At 44.2% G+C, this 16,594-nt stretch overlaps 1 long non-coding RNA gene across 1 annotated transcript; it reads right to left on the reverse strand.

Annotated features, from left to right (window-relative positions):
* Window positions 1-15,390: 15,390 nt before the first annotated feature.
* Window positions 15,391-16,160, reverse strand: LOC144774404 (uncharacterized). The gene is made up of 3 exons (XR_013600242.1): window positions 16,111-16,160; window positions 15,600-15,660; window positions 15,391-15,513 (listed from the first exon to the last, which is right to left on the reverse strand). It is a non-coding gene; the product is annotated as an uncharacterized LOC144774404 (long non-coding RNA).
* Between the last annotated feature and the right edge of the window lie 434 nt (window positions 16,161-16,594).

Genomic DNA, 16,594 nt, shown 5'->3' on the forward strand with positions numbered 1-16,594 from the left:
ATTTACGGTAAGGTAGCTCAGTAGTTGGAGCCCCTGCAGCCAAGACCCGTACCTAACATAAAGGTCAAAGTTTAAAAATGGTGACAGGGACTTGCTCAACCCTTCAATCTGAAGAGAACTATGGCCATTGATTATGAGTCCCCTTTCGTGGTTCCTGCAAAATGGTTGGAGCAGTCCAAAGTAGTCATTCAAAAACATAATTAATTCTGGGAATTGGAGTTTTGGTTCACTTCAATCGTTTTATAAACATACTTGAATGTGGTGGATTCGCTAATAATACAATTATGTTTACAGGCCCTGCACTTTTCCAAACTATACTAAGAAGAACACTTTGCAAATATTTGAGAGAGGAGAGAGTGTGTGTGTGGGGCCGCGCAGGAAACGTGATGGTAAAGGGAAAGCTGTAACGTTTTTTTTTATACAAGCTCACGTTGCATCATGAGCAACTTCCAAACCATTGTATTTTTCCAAGTGTTCAGTTATCTTGCTTCATTGGTAGAACAGTTTAGCTCTTTTCCTGATAAAGTGTCACAATGACGACATTAAAATAGCACCAATAAGCGCCCTATTGGTTCAAACACTTTAAGGCTATTTTAAAATGAGCTTACTACAATTACATTCTGGGCTATTTTCTCCCTAATATATATTGCCAAAATAGACAGACACATCATTCGGGAATAGTTGTGCTTGCAGCAAAAATAATCGCAAATTCTCTAACTTTGCACTTACCTCTTCCTAGTGAATAAACGTAGATGGTGCCTTCGTAATGTTTTTAATCAATATGGCATTACAACGTGTCACCAAGGAATTATTTTGGGTATGAGGGGAGAATTCGCTTCTGTGACTGTAAGATTTTTTACTTTTATGAACAGAACAGATAGGTTATTAATGACAAAGAATCGTAAAATAATGAGGATACTTATATAACGTGAGAGAAGGCCCAGAGATCAAAGCGATTATTTTTCAGGGGTTGGCTGGTAGCAAAATAAACCTTTGATGCTCTTCTAAATGCTCTCACAGAAGGAGCACAAGCTGGTCCCTGCTGTGAAAGTTACAGAACTCTCAGGCTGCTTGCAGGGCGCAGCTCGCGGTAATGGCTGAAATTACAGACAAAAGGCGTCCGTGAAAGACTTGTTCCCGGACAATGGACAAGAGGCCCAAATTACGGGCAGTCTGTGAAATTTACGGACGGTTGGTCACCCTAGCTATGTTATACACCTATGTGTGTAAAGCGCTCTGATACCCCCGGGTCTAGCTAGTGCTATTTAAAACGTATAAAATAAATAAATAAAAAGTCCCTGGACAATGTACAGCAGCCCTATTAATGTCAGGAGAAACATAGCTTCAGTGCATGGCCGGTAACAATAAAAGGCACCAAATGGCCATGTTAGGGTTAAGCATGAAGTTTCAGAAACCTCAGTCTGTACATTATAATTTTTTGGGGAGATTTTTTATATTGGGCGAATTTGATCCGAAGGTATCAGAGCGCTTTACATGAGCACTAAATGAGTTACACAAGGACACATTCATTTTTGTTAGGGCTGGGGAGATTACGTGATTTGCCCAGGTTCTCTCGATGTTGAGCGTCATTGCGAATCTCGAATCCCGTTCCCCAGATTTGAGGTTGACTGCTGTAATATCTGTGCATCTATGGATGCATGCACAGATCAACCAGTGTCGGGCACTTCACTGGATAATCACCGCGCAGCCGGGGACCTTCCCCCCCGTGGCACTCATGCAGCACCCAGCCTACGCTGGTCAGAATGAATCTCTTCCTTCACAGGATGCACATGGTCTGGGCAACTCTGCAGCACGAGCACTGCACACTCTGTCTCTGTACTGTCGGTGTGCTCCAGCCGCTAAAAGCCCCTTGACCTCCAAGCACCCTCGTCGCCAATGTAATGTCTGTGCATCTATGAATGCATGCACAGATCAACCAGGTGGCCCATTGGGGATTACCTACTTAATCAGACCCCCCAGGATATAGCGGCATGGATTAGCAAATTTAGCAGCACAAAAATGGAAATTTAGCGGCATTTTTGCAGCACTTTATTTTACTCATAATCAAGCATGACTCACAAGCAGGACAGATTTTACTTGATTAGACTACTCTTCCAAATAATCCATCACATTGTTGTATTTCCCAAATCAAAGGTTTGGTCATCAAATTTACCTAAGTGCCCATGTGATGAAAAAGCTAGACAATCTAAAATGCACTTTATGCTGTTCGGCAAATGTTATAAAGATATCCGATTAAGAGTATTCCATCCTTTATTTTGCACCATTCCCTCCTGTGATGGCTAGAATAGCCATTACACAAACAACCAACATTTCTGAGACCAGCATAAAAAAATGAGTCGTCTTTTGCTGTTTACGTTTAAAATCCTTTAGCTCCTCCACCTCATCATCGAACGTACACATTTTATGTGCATGTACAAAATCCTCATCTCTTACAAGTCCAATAGAGAGGGGAAGTCGAACATGTGCTCCTCATGCTCAGCAAATAAGATACACAGCAGAATATGCTCAGGCCTCGCTATCAGTACATAAAGCTCTGAGCATAGTTGGTAGGCATAAAAGAAAAATAAGGAGAAAAACAACAATAATTATATTTTTTTAAAGCATAAACAATGTAAAAAACAACCATTCCAAACCGTGTATGCATGTGTGCTGAGGCGCAACAAGTGTGTTCATGGTGGATGTTCATCGAAACCCACGTCTAACTTCTGTAAGTATGCATCCTAGAGGCTCAGTGCCCTGTACACAGCTGACTCAGCCACAGCCCTGCATAATTTCTCAAGAATCAGAGACAGGTTGTGAAATCGCATGAGGGCTATTGTTTTTCTAGAAATATAACCCGTGTCTAGACTAGATTCACATCAAAAGGCTTTAGACCCGGTTACAAAATAAAAGTCTAATTTATGACAGGTCCAACTTATACAAAAAGGGCATCGATGCAAGTTACAACTGTTTAGGTATTCAGGAAGAGTTTCTACTAAAAGAGGTGTAACATTCTCCTTATCAGAAGAGTCAGACATAAGTGAATGGTGCTTACAAATAAAATGCACCGCCTTTCTTTGTGAGAAAACTGCACATTTACGATTTGGAAATATGCAACATTTTTACATCAACTTATGAAATTGTTTTTAAAAAGTGCCGATTTTGCGGGCACTTTTGTAAAGATCGCAGCATTTTTACAAAAGTGCCGATTTCGCGGGCACTTTTGCAAAAATCGCAGCATTTTTACAGAAGTGCCGATTTTGCGGCAAACCGCGAAACCGCAAAATCCTGGAGGGTCTACTTAATTGCGCCAGCAGATCTAAGCAGATCGCGCTGACTGCGTAGCGCAGGCCGCAATGAATACAGGCACACGGAGTGTGATGTTAAACTCTGCTCCTATGTCTCGGCTCTGACGCCAGACGCACGCGCACACAGCTTTATTAACAGGGCTCGGCGCTACGCAGGCCAAACCATTTACCACACGTAGGCGGGGAAAGCATACGGCTTACCACAGCGTAAGCGATACAACATGGCCACGCCCTCTGCCAAACACAATCGCGAGGAGCGATACAACAACTGCCAAATCCTTTAGACCACATCCTCTCCTCAATTGCATTTGTATAACGCTTACCATCCCTGAGAGGCGTCAAAGCGCTTTTTGAGGAGTAGCACGCTACTCCAGAATCCCAAAAAGGATTAGTGGCGAGTTAGTATAGGGAAATATGAAATTAATTTGAGCGGTGGATATGTGAGTCTGTTAGTTAGATTGAAAAGGATAGTGAAGGGATAGAAAAGGGATGGGGAACACTAGAAAGTGTTTATTTGGAGATCATAGCAGCAGGTTTGGGATGAGTAGAGGGGGAGGGAAGAGTCAGAGGCAAGAGATGCGAATGTCACTGTGTCATACACGGACCTGCTAATAGAATTCCGTTTTCGGTTTGCATAAATGCCAGCTTCGCCGAGAGGATTCTATCCCACCTTCAGATCTCTTTCATACCACTAACTTCAATATGGCACTGGCACAAAGAAGGCCAACAATACGAAGAGCAGCAAAGTTTCCCTGGAGCAGGAAGCCTGGTGGAGCTATGTGAACATTAGGCAAATCTTGCGCCTTCAAGCGAAAAGAGAGTGGACATCCAATGCACTTTACAAGACAGCCACCACCTTGAAGTGTGATAGCCTCTCCTAGAAAATAGTGCAGCTTGGCATGGGCAACCGATGGAATTAAAAATCATGTCATCAATCTTTTACACACTTAACCACAGCCTGAGGATGGACGGCATCATGGCAGCCAACAGAACAGTGTTAACCATAGGAAGAGGCAGAGACAACTGCAATGCCCCTCACTTTGCAGCAGCCAGACTTGCAAGCCAGTGTGCAGTTAGACAGACAGATGAGAACGCAGGGCTCACAGCTTGGCATACTGCAGTACAAAGACTATTGCTACTCGGAACTGATCTTACCAAAATGCTAAAGGGCATCAGTGCCAGGACCTTGAAGATGCGTGCTTGTCAAGAAAGACGCTCAGGATGCTATTATGGAAAACATGACTGATTTTAACAGTAAAAAAGACTGCATTGAAAAGAGGCTGTACTCTGCCCTGTTGCAATAAATGCACACTCCTTCACTTCACCCACTCCCTTATCAGGGCATGGGTCCCGTGTCTCATCATTGCTAGGTACAGCACTCTGTGACAGAGACCATAATCACCAGATAATAATTAACCTATTTTAAGCATGCATTCCAGTGCCCGCTGGGTCTCCATCATCTCTGAAGAGAAGTCAGAATTAAGATTTGGAATAGTTAATTATTCTGTCGACATTTAGGTACACGTCATATGGAATGCAGATTAAGAAGGGAGTTGATGTTTGGGAGACTAGGTGACCATCTGGATTATGTGAATAACAGCAGCAGATAACAATTTAAATAAATAATTAAAGAAAGGCCTTTGTGATACAGGCCAGGATATCATTTCCCTAGCAAGGCATGTATTGACGGATGTCCACACGCACAAAAACAGAGTATCCATTCATTCCATACTTGTCTGTCAGGAAAAACATCTTTACTGTCACTTCAAGAGGAAACCTTCCCTGCATTTGGAGACCTGCAGGAAAATATACAATTTTAGGAAGGGATGTCAACTGTTCTGCCAACTGCAATTTTGTACAAATTTATAATGGAATTCCATAACCATATAAACTCCTCAATGACTTGCAATATCCTTATAATGTATGGTAGGGAGTACTTTATCCCTTATATTACGAACAGTTATCAGTTCAGTTCAGTTCAGTTCAACTTCATTCGGATACAATAGTATCCATAAAAGCACACGAAACAAATACATCAGATCAATTGACACAAAGGATTAAAAATAATTTAAGAATATCCGGTATACAGGTACTAAAGTGACTTGTGCGAAGCTATACATCATATCAATACATGTAATTACTAAAAGGGAGTAACATTGCAGAATCTATTTGTAATAATGGGTAATTGGGTACTCTGCCCAACCTGGTCACCAAGGTTAGGAACTTAGGAATTATGTTTTATGATGGTCTGAATTTTGTCTCCCATGCCAATCAAGTGGCCTCGACAGCGTTTCATAAACTTAGATTGATTAAGAAAATTCTTCCATATCTCCCCGAAATGGCAGGAAAAACTTTGGTCAGCACGCTGGTAATGTCATCTTTGGATTATTGCAATGGGTTGTTTGCTAACGCACAAAGCAGGGTAATCAACAAACTGCAAACGGTTCAAAATGCAGCCGCCAGAATGTGGTCAGGGACCCCTAAATTTAAATCGGTATCTCACGTGATCAAAAACTACCATTGGCTGGCAGTAAGGAATCGCATAAAATTTAAGGCGTTATGCATTGCCTTTAAAGCCTCACGTAAATTAGGCCCCCAGTTCCTGATCAACCAGTTATCCACATACTGCCCCAATAGACAACTTTGTTCTTCTACCGCATGGGTACTCACAAACTTTCTCTCAGGGGCCAAATTTACAGTGTGGTTTGTGTCTTAGGGCCGCACCGGTGGGGGCGGGGTCAGTGGGGGAGGGGGCGGGCTAGATCAACAAAAAAAAACTATGACCATGAGGTTGATCACAGGTCCCTGCAGCAGATGCCTTCATCCACTGAGCCACCAGACCCGGCATACACACATCTCTCTCCCTCCCTCCCTCGCTCCCTCTCTCCCTCCCTCCCTCTCTCCCTCATTCCCTCGCTCCCTCCCTCCCTCGCTCCTTCCCTCTCCCTCCCTCTGTCTCTCTCACTCCCTCTCTCTCACTCCTCTCTCTCAGTCCCTCTCTCTCTCCCTCGCTCCCTCTCTCCCTTGCTCCCTTTCTCCCTCTCTCACTCCCTCTCTCGCTCCCTCTCTCGCTCCCTCTCTTGCTCCCTCTCACTCCCTCTCTCGCTCCCTCTCTTGCTCCCTCTCTTTCTCCCTTCCCTCTCTCGCTCCCTCTCCCTCTCTCCCTCCCTCTCTCCCTCCCTCTCCCTCTCTCCCTCCCTCTCCCTCCTTCTCTCGCTCCCTCTCCCTATCTCGCTCCCTCTCCCTCTCTCCCTCCCTCTCTCCCTCTCTCCATCCATCCCTCCCTCTCTCGCTCCCTCTCCCTCCCTCGCTCCCTCTCTTGCTCCCTCTCCCTCTCTCCCTCCCTCTCTCCCTCGCTCCCTCTCTCCATCCCTCCCTCTGTCGGTCTCTCTGTCTCCTTTCCTCTGTCTGTCTCTCTCTCACTCACTCTCCCCTCTCTCGCTCCCTCCCTCTCTTGCTCCCTCCCTCTCCCACTCCCTCTCTCCCTCCCTCTCTCGCTCCCTCTCCCTCTCTCGCTCCCGCTCCCTCTCCCTCTCCCTCTCCCGCTCCCTCTCTCCTTCCCTCTCTCGCTCCCTCTCCCTCTCTCCCCCTCCCTCACTCCCTCTCCATCCCTCACTCTCTGTCTCTCTCTCTCCTTCCCTCCGTCTGTCTCTCTCTCATCCCTCCCCTTCTCACTCCCCCTCCCTCTCACTCCCCGTCTCCCTCTCTCTCTCTCTCCCCCTACCTGACTCCCTCTCTCCCTCCCTCCCTTCCTCTCTCTACCTCCCTCTGTCATCTCACCCTTCCTGCGTGTCAGCTGGGGCTGAGACAGCTTCCAGGTGCACACACACACACACACACACACGCACAGCCACACCCAAGCACTTCACAGGTCGTTAAAGGCCATTTGCATGCTAATGAGGCTTTGTTTTATTTCACCTCATTTTAGTCCCCTGCAGCTCCACTCTGGCTATGTGAGAATCACCCGGCACCCACAGAGCAGCAGAGACTCTCTGAGTCGCGCTGCAACAGACACTCTTTTAAAAAAAAAAAGAAAATACATGGGTACGATGTTTGCAAGGTCCGCGGACCGCCGAGGAAGGCTTGCCGGGCCGCTACTATGAGTACCCATGTTCTACCGCATACTAGCTACATGTACCACGTACAAAGACTGTGTCCTGGGGAGACAGGCGTTTTGTTGTGACAGCTGCAAGATTGTGGAACACTCTGCCGTTGCAGATTCGTTCCTGCCAGTCATTGCTACACTTCCGCAAAATGATAAAAACATGGTTGTTTAACCAATAAGCTGGCCTCTGATTCTGCTTAGTCCACAGCGCCGAGATGCCCAAGGGCATTTGTTGCGCTTTACAAATTTCAAAAATAAATAAATAAATAAATAATATCAAGGGTTCATCATGGATCTTTGCGCCCTTACTGCAGATTTTAAGAAAGTGCTAGTGCGGAAAATAACATCAACATCATTTAGTTCTAACATGGATTGATATGCTACCTCTAAACAAATTGGTCTTCTTTTGTTAAAATATGGGCGTAAAAACTGTTTAAAATATTTGATATAGTATTTGCAGAAAAATATAAAGTGCGTGATAGTTTGCTTACTCTTCCCGTCACACGAGCACAAGTTCAAATTAAAATTTGGGCTATAACCAAGTGGAAAGCAGAGTACAAAACAAATTGTGCCGGCTCTTAGACGAAACAGTAGACTTGTCTCCCAGCGGCTCATTGGTAAGGACAAATACATGTGGAGTGGGTGACTGTACCGTCCGATGACCATATAGTTGCGCACAGTTATTTTCCTAGCCTCAGCTGCCTCCCGCTCGATCTTATATAGGGAGAACAGAGTATTCTGCAAAACTTTTTTGTCGACTGAGGCAGCAAGTGTAGGGTCCCGAAAAATGCTTTCCATATTTATACTGCGCAAACTACTCAGCACACCGCTCAACCATGGAATTTCTAGGTGCTTAGCACAGCGTAAACAGTCCTTAATGATCAACTGTGCCTGGGAAGCTGCTTCGTTCTGCCATACTGCAATCCACATTAGTGCCGGACGTGCCCGGATAAAATCAGTTATAAAATTAATATTAAGCTCTTTGTGACATATATATTGGGGGGTTGAGATTGGAACATTCAATAGTTTCCTACAAAACCTGTTCTCTTCCTGCAGTATAGATGAGCAGTGGGCCATTCCCCAGACCTTGGCGCCATATATGGCCACCGGGGTGCACTGAAGTTTGTAGATTTTCTGTACAGCTAATAGTGCACCCATGGTCTTAGGGCGAGGTATGCTTAAGATCGAATTGGTGGCCTTTGAGAACTTGCTCCTGGCGTGAGCTACATGCTCACTCCAGGAGCTGTTCACAGCAAAGGCCAATCCCAAATAGACAAAGGATTTTACCGAAGTCATCTTATGGCCGTCTATTATAATCGGGCGCATGTCATGCTTGCCCGGGCCAATACTCATTAAAAATGATTTTTTTAAAACTAGTAAAATTTTGGACAAGGAGACGCAGTGAATTTGGTGTGAGGCCTATAAGAACTGCATTGTCTGCATAAAGCAGCACAGGGATGGGTTCTTTATTAATGTATGGGATGTCTTGGGTGGCCAGTTTCAGAGAGGCGTTTAGGCCATTTATATATATAATAAAAAGCAGGGGGGCCAACACGCATCCTTGTCTGACCCCCCCTGCCAATATTAATAGTGCCCGAGACCTCTCCACCCGCCCCAATTCTTACTTGGGCCTTAAGGTCTCTGTGCAAAAAGTTCCAAAAATTCACCAGGGTTTCATCCAGGCCCCCCGCCAAAAGGATTGCCCACAGCTTGAAACTATTTACTAGGTGAAAAGCTGTGGACAAATCCATAAAAGCCCTATAGCCTGGGGATTTTTTAGCAATAGCATATTTACCAATAATTAGGTTCAGGTTGAGGCATTGTTCCTTAGTGCCCACCTTTCCCCTGAAACCCAACTGACAGGGGTCTAGGATGTTATTTGCTTCTGTCCAATCCGTAATTTTATTATAAAGGACTCTGCCTAAAATTTTAAGCGTATTATCTATTAGGGAGATGGGACGGTAGTTACACGGAAGTGATCTATCTCCCTTCTTAAAAATCGGGACTATTATACTTCTAGCCCATGTGTTGGGTATCTTTGCCAACGTCAAGTTATTAAAAATATTCAGAAGCAGGGGGGACCAAAAGGCCGGGTTCCACTTGATTAAATCTATGGGCAAACCGTCAGGGCCTGGCGCTTTGTTGCCTAGACTTTGATTAATAGCTTCAATTACTTCTGAAATACTAATATCTATAGGTGTTGGATTACCTGGAATAGGAATTGAATCGCATTGGGATGGAATGGAGTAAATAGTTGAGAAATGATCCACCCAAGCGTCGCCAGCTATATTGCAGCTAATTGGCGTCAGTGACTGGCCCATTGAGCTCACTTCCCTCACTGCCGCCCAAAAGATGTTACCATTTTTTAAGTTAGCTGCATCGGACAATTTGTCCCAGCGTTCCTTCAGAACTTCGTTCTTCCTATTTTTAGTGGCCACCTTATATTCATCCCTGGCCCGTTTAACTATCATGGGGCATCTCGGGGTTGTAGTTAATGCCCTACGAAGGTTCCTGTTTGCTTCGGAGCAATCATGATTGAACCATCTGGGGGTAGATGCCACCTTTTGAGGAGGTTTGGATAGAATAGTTTTAATCGTCTGGCAAATTTTCCCGAAATCAGCAATTACCTGTGCTGGTTGGGATTCAAGAGAAAGGCAGGAATCGATAAGTGGCATGTTGCCCTTTACCAGTGTCCTGAAAGTTTCCAAGTTGTCTGCCCCCTTCCAGCATAGTCTTAGGTTATCAGTTGAAACCAATAAATTTGCCGCCCCACATTCAGTCTGAAAAATAGGCAGTCGGGTTGTATATAATGTTACCTTAATGGGATTATGGTCCCCGAAGTCGGAAGGTACGACTACAGCAGAAGCCAACTGTTTTTCAATTAGAGGGCATATAAAAATATAATCTATTGTAGAACTACACCCCCTTCCCCTATATGTTGGATGATTAATCATATCAGGGTCTGCAATCAGGTCCATAACATTAGATAGATTATAAGAATTGATCAGCCTTTTAAGTTCTCTCCCTCTGCCGAATGAGGGTTCTACATAGTAGGCTATCCCCTTATCAGGACCTAAACCGTTAATTTCACCGCCTACTAAAATACCCAAGGGATCTCCCTTATCCGATTGGTTATCTAAATCCAAAATAAAATCAAAAAGCTTTATAAAACTTTTATTTGGAACTGACTGAAAATCCTTATTGTAAAAATTTAGTAAATAGAGTTGAATACCTCTTTTACACAATACGGCCTGAAAATCTAGGCTATGGGTTAAGATTATTTTAAAGCTTCCCCCAGCTGCCACGTTAATACCCATGAATAATCCCCCCGATGGCCTTCCCATCCTGGGTACTTCTGATGGAATACTGAAACAATGGAAACCTTCAATATATAGATCTTCGGTGGCCCAAGTTTCCTGGAACATGAGAAAAGCATATTCCCTTATTGAATTTACCCATTCGATATTATCAAGTTTTGTTCGGAGACCTGCCACATTCCAGCTCAATATACTCAAGCTAGCGCCATTGTCTCTATTTGCTAGTTCTATCATCCCTTGGGCACAGTTTGGAACCGTCAGTGTGTCTTCAGCTGGCATGATACTTTCGGCCACTGAGTCTAAGGGCTTTGGTGGTCAGTCTTGCTGGTCTAAACTACAAAGAACTTGGTAATTATTTGAAAGGGGCATGGCTATTCTAGGGTCTCTATTAAGGATGGGTTGTCGTTTATAAAAATAACCTAAGGGTAGTGCACTAATATCAGTGGGAGGATTAAAAGTTTCATCAATTACAGACAAAATATGGCGAACCTGCTGGGGCCTTCTAAAATTTAAGACAACACAGTCTCCCTGAATGCATTTGTTTGACGGGCCTACCCACCCTACTCTTCTGGCTATAATTAGATCCTCCATTCTTTGTGGATCGAAATTTTTATGCTTGTGGAGCCAGTCCACTAACTTTCTTTGCAAGTCAAACCAGGACTCCCTCTGTCCTTCTTTCAATGCCGGAACACCACTTAGAACCAGCGGATGCCGGTGGGAGATGTAAAACATCCGGATTGTTGATAGCACTTGGGTCACTAGAGGCTCAAATTGCTTCATTACTACTGTGGTATTGGGTTTCAACAGACCTACATACTCTGCAAAAACTTTTGATACCTTAGAATGGAAGTTGGCACGGAAACTGAAAATGCAAAAGACAAGTTTATTAAGACCCCATGGGGTGGTGGTACAATCCTGCACCACCCTTCGGCAATGCAAGAAGTATCACACCGAACATCGGTGCGTGGCTTCTTTTATACAGTTTAACAGGAATTAGAAAAGTAGGCGGTATACACTTTACACACTTTAGGTACATATAAGGGCATTTTTGGAACACAGCCAACTTGTGGGAGGAGTCTAGCACCACTGGTCAGTTTGAAGAACATTCCTAAGCAGTGACCGATCATTAACCTTAAAGGCTCAAATACGCATGCGCAAGCTTGACCATAACTAAAAATAGCCAGTTGCTGGGCAGACTAAATGGTCATTCGAAAGAGAGAAAGAACAAAAGGGCATGCTGACCACGAGGCAGCGCATTCACTGAAAATGGAAGCCAGGAATACAAAATGGCCTCCAGAATATAGTCAAGTTAACAGACGGAAAGTTCGTGTAGCTGAAGCAAATGCTAACCCGATCGCTGCCAAATTACGACAGATGGCCCTTTTAGCATTTAGCTGAAGCTACCTCATATCTGAAGTAATCAGGATATTCGTCATCAGTGTTAATTAGCATCATGTTCGTTATTTCTTTGCTAATCATTTGCTTATTTTTGGCAATAGCTCGTACACACGGAATGCAAGCAGTGATACATACGGAGCATAGTGTAGGGCCACATTGGATACATAAACATAGGAGGAACAGTATTCCAATAAAAATACAGTGAATAGTTAATAGTTTCCAACCCCAGGTACTAACCAAGGTCCAAAACCAATTTGAGAATGTCCATGTACCATTTTCAGGGTGGATTTCAGCAGCAATTTTGTGTAATTTAGAAATAGCATCATATACAGAAGGCGAATTATCTGGGACGTATACACAGCAACTACTACCGATAATGCGACATGCACCGCCACGATCAGCTAATACTACATCCAGAACCATCCTGTTCTGGAGCATTACAATTCTCGTAATCTGGAGTTCTTCAGTTAAGTTCCCTAAAGCAGAGGCAGTTTCGTTAGCAACAGCTTCCACAACACGTGTTAGCCGTCTTATTTTTCTACTGTTTAAGGCAGCACCTACAAATGAAAACAAGCCTAAATTGAAGTCAACATATTGCTGCAAAGAGGTGTCGGTTTGGTCGATGTCATCAATATCTAATGTCCTTTTTACTCTATTCAATATAAAATCATGATATAGCACAAAATCGTTATGATACATGGGCGGAGCGATAAATATAGGGGGCAATACAAAAGATATTGAGCAGGTTCCTAGCCACCCAATGGGAAGACGGTGGTAGCCCTTATTTCCACAAAAAAAAAAAGTATTTCGTGATGCTACAAAGGCGATACCATTTGGTGTGTCAAATATTAGAGTAGTAGTACACTCACTTTTCCCTACCGGAATAATACCTTTATTTCTTACACATAGGTCCGCTTTGGTATCAATAACCATAATCACAGATAAACTAGACATATTTGCAGTTCTTTGATTAGTAAAAATACGAGGTGAAGATACATTGTCCGGTCGATATTCTTCCCACTCAAATTTAGTTCCTTCTGCTTGTGGGTAACCATCCCTGTCATTGTAACAAACTTTATTAAGTCGGAAAAGTAGTCCACCTTTTGTTGGCCATCTCAGGGTAAAAAGAAGAGTGTACCAAGCATTACAAGAACCATTATGAGAGAAGGGAAGAGGAATAAGTGGAGTTCCCCCTTTCTTTTGATGTCCAGGAAACATTCCACATACCCAACAGTTTGTGGTGTTCGTCATGTTATGGGTGTGATGTAGAATCTGAATGAAGCTGTTATTTAAATAAGTCTGTCTATGTCTCTCTTCATGATAAGGCAAAGTAAAATGAAAATGCTCAGATGGGACTGGAGTGGTAGGCAGCAAATATTCTCTCGCCGGGATCAGTCGTTCTACGATCCAAGCTATTACTGCTATTACCACTATTGTAGAAACAAAAATCACAGCACCAAGAATTCTCTTATTTCTCATTATACCAGGTGCCATAGTCTCAAAACAAAATAATCAAAATAAAGCTAAAAAAAAAATATGAGTGCTGAGCTCTGAGGTAACCGCTGATTTCTTCTCCGAGATTCAAGACGGGTGTCACTACACTGGGCAGAACGGATCCCCCCCCTTGATATTCTCGGCTTCCGTTTTCACAAACCTCAGAGCGGTAACTCAACCAGTCTCGCACAAAACAACTGCTTTTCTCGATCGTAGATTATACTTCGCTGCACCAGAAACAGTGTGGTCCGGGAAGGCTCCCTCTGATTCGCTGGGCGTAGTGGCTGGGCTCTTCTCTGCATCCAAGATATCTCGATAATCAGACAGCACAGCAGGATTCACCAGATCCGGAGAGACACGGCGACAATGAGTGGAATGCACCCACCGCTTCTTGTTCGTAACCCGCACAGCCGTTCGAGTCGCCAGCAACACTTGTTCAGGGCCACGCCACCTCGGCTCTAAACTGCTGGACCTCTCAAACGATCGGATCATCACGTGGTCCCCAGGACGGAGATCATGAGCCTCTCCAATAGAGTTATCTGGGAGCGCTTCTCGAACCTGTTGATGAATAGAAAGTAAATCATTTGTTAATCGTGCCAAATAATCGTTCATCATTATACAAGGCACATCATGTATCAGACGAGGCTTAGGAACTCCCCAAATATTCATTGGCCTTCCAAACACCACTTCATAAGGGGTGAGGCCAGATCGGGAATGTGGTTCTGATCTAATAGACAATAATGCTAAGGGCAAGGCATCCGGCCATTTCAAAGACGTTGATGCCACGATCTTTGCTAGCTTCAGCTTCAAAGTGGCGTTATATCTCTCCACCAAACCTGCTGACTGCGGGTGAAACACAGCATGGAATTTTTGCTTTATCCCCAATCCTTTCAGGACGTACTCCACAATTTTCCCAACAAAGTGGGGACCATTGTCATTCCACAAAAATCTACAAACAACATTTCTCGGGAAGTACTCCTTGAGTAACACTTTAGCTGTTGTCAAAGCTGTATTGTCCTTCGTGGGGTAGGCCTCTATCCATTTACTGAAGGCACACACCACCACTAAGACATACTTGAGATTGTTACAGCGCTCAAGCTGGATGTAATCCATCTGTAGTACTTCGAATGGTGCAGTAGGTGGAACGAACCCTCCTTTAGGAGTATAAGTCCCTTTGGCAGGATTGTACTGTAAGCATATCAGACAGGTCTGCACTACTCTCTTAGCCGTGCTGGCAATCTCAGGATGCTCCCAAACTCGTGTAAGCAATTTAGTAATTGCAAGAGCTCCAACATGTGCCAGCCCATGTGTCATTTGAACCATTGCTTGCAAATAAGCGGCAGGCAATTTCCATCTCTCCATATCTTTACTGCAGTTAAAGCAAAGGGGTAACCCTGTGTCCCTCAGAACCTGGGCAGTAGTGCTTTAAGTGAAAAGTGGTTCTGTTGGGTCAGAACAATTACTTTGAAAGAAAGTCATTAAATGCAAACAAACAAACTCTCTGATACAAGTCCGACATTAGAGAAATGAATGCTCTAAGACTTAGGATTGTGTAATCAATTGATTATATTATAAAATTCAAACATTTAGTATCCGAATTGTACTCATTCATGGATAACATTCAATGCATGTTGTGACTGTCAGAATAAAGTGACTTTTTTGGTGAAGGGTGCTTAGTGAATCACAAAATATACAGTGCAATCGATGTCTTATGTACAGATATATACACGTATTTGCAATGGCCAGATAAGTGATTTTAAAACCAAGGATTCCTAATGTTCCTATCGGGATCCTGGCATTTCTGGACCTATGATGTTCGTCGACGTTTCGACCCTGTTGCGCCCCTGTTGGTGGTCGCGGCGGGTCTTTATCAAGACAGGAGGGAGACAGTCTGGGAAGTAAAAGAGGCTATGTATCAGAGAGAAACTGGTGCTGTGGTCAATTACACCAGACTTAGGTAATAAATAAGATACTCACTTAGAGACAGGCCAGGTGAGTTTCAGCCTGTATCAATGGGTAGCTCAATGGCCGATCAATTCTGTGGAATGAGAGGAGGGAGGGTGATTGAAGCATTTTAACCTTTAGAGGACCTGCGAATGGGGGGGTGGGGTGGGCGGGGGGAAGGCGGGAGGAGGGGGGGGAGGGGAGGACCCACACAGCAAGTTGAAGTAGAAACAGCGGTGTGCACCCAACACATGGAAAAAGTTAAAGCCTTAATTAAGAGTGTGCTGTAGTGGGGTGAATTATATCTCAATTCATAGTGAATTGGGTGCTACTGACATTAATCATCAGGTGATACAACTGGCCACTATGTCGGGTTGAAGCAGTGAGCCTTCGTGATCCCTAAAACAGATTGCGTGACCTGTTGCATCTATTTAAACCAACAACAGCACGGGGTAAAGTCGTATTAAGTGACTTGTCAGTGATTCTGTCCAAGAGTCGGGAATGGGAGTCGGGACTGGCGGGCTGCCGGTGCACGGCAGCTTACCTTGTGAAACGAAGGGCTGCTTGCAAGGAACAGAGGCGCTTACTTCCTCTTGTCCTGGCGCGGCTGCTAGAGGCGCGTAGTACACAAGCCGTTTTGAGGATCCGGCTGTGGCGTGCACGTTGAACGCGTGCGTTGCGTAGCAACGGCGTTCAGCCTCTCACTGTATCACGCAGCGTGCGTGATTAAGAGAGGTTGAGACCCACGGCAGTGGTGACGTTCTTGGGTATAGTGGGAAGGAAGTCTGGATGTCTAGGGGATTCGGTGTAATTAATCCAAGCTTAATGGAGCGTAGGCCTTCGAATCGATTTTGCAGTGGATAAAAACGTCATCTGTTGAGATTGAAGTAAAACAATTGGCTAAGTCTTACATCTATACAAGTTGCCGTTTAAAGCATCATAACAAGCAGTGTGAAAGAAATTAGCTTAGCGCGTGAAAATGAAGTCATTATAAAGAAATTGTCATGATCTCAATAACAACAGCGTCA

Source organism: Lissotriton helveticus, chromosome 1_1 (genome assembly GCF_964261635.1).
Source record: "Lissotriton helveticus chromosome 1_1, aLisHel1.1, whole genome shotgun sequence".
NCBI lineage: Eukaryota > Metazoa > Chordata > Amphibia > Caudata > Salamandridae > Lissotriton > Lissotriton helveticus.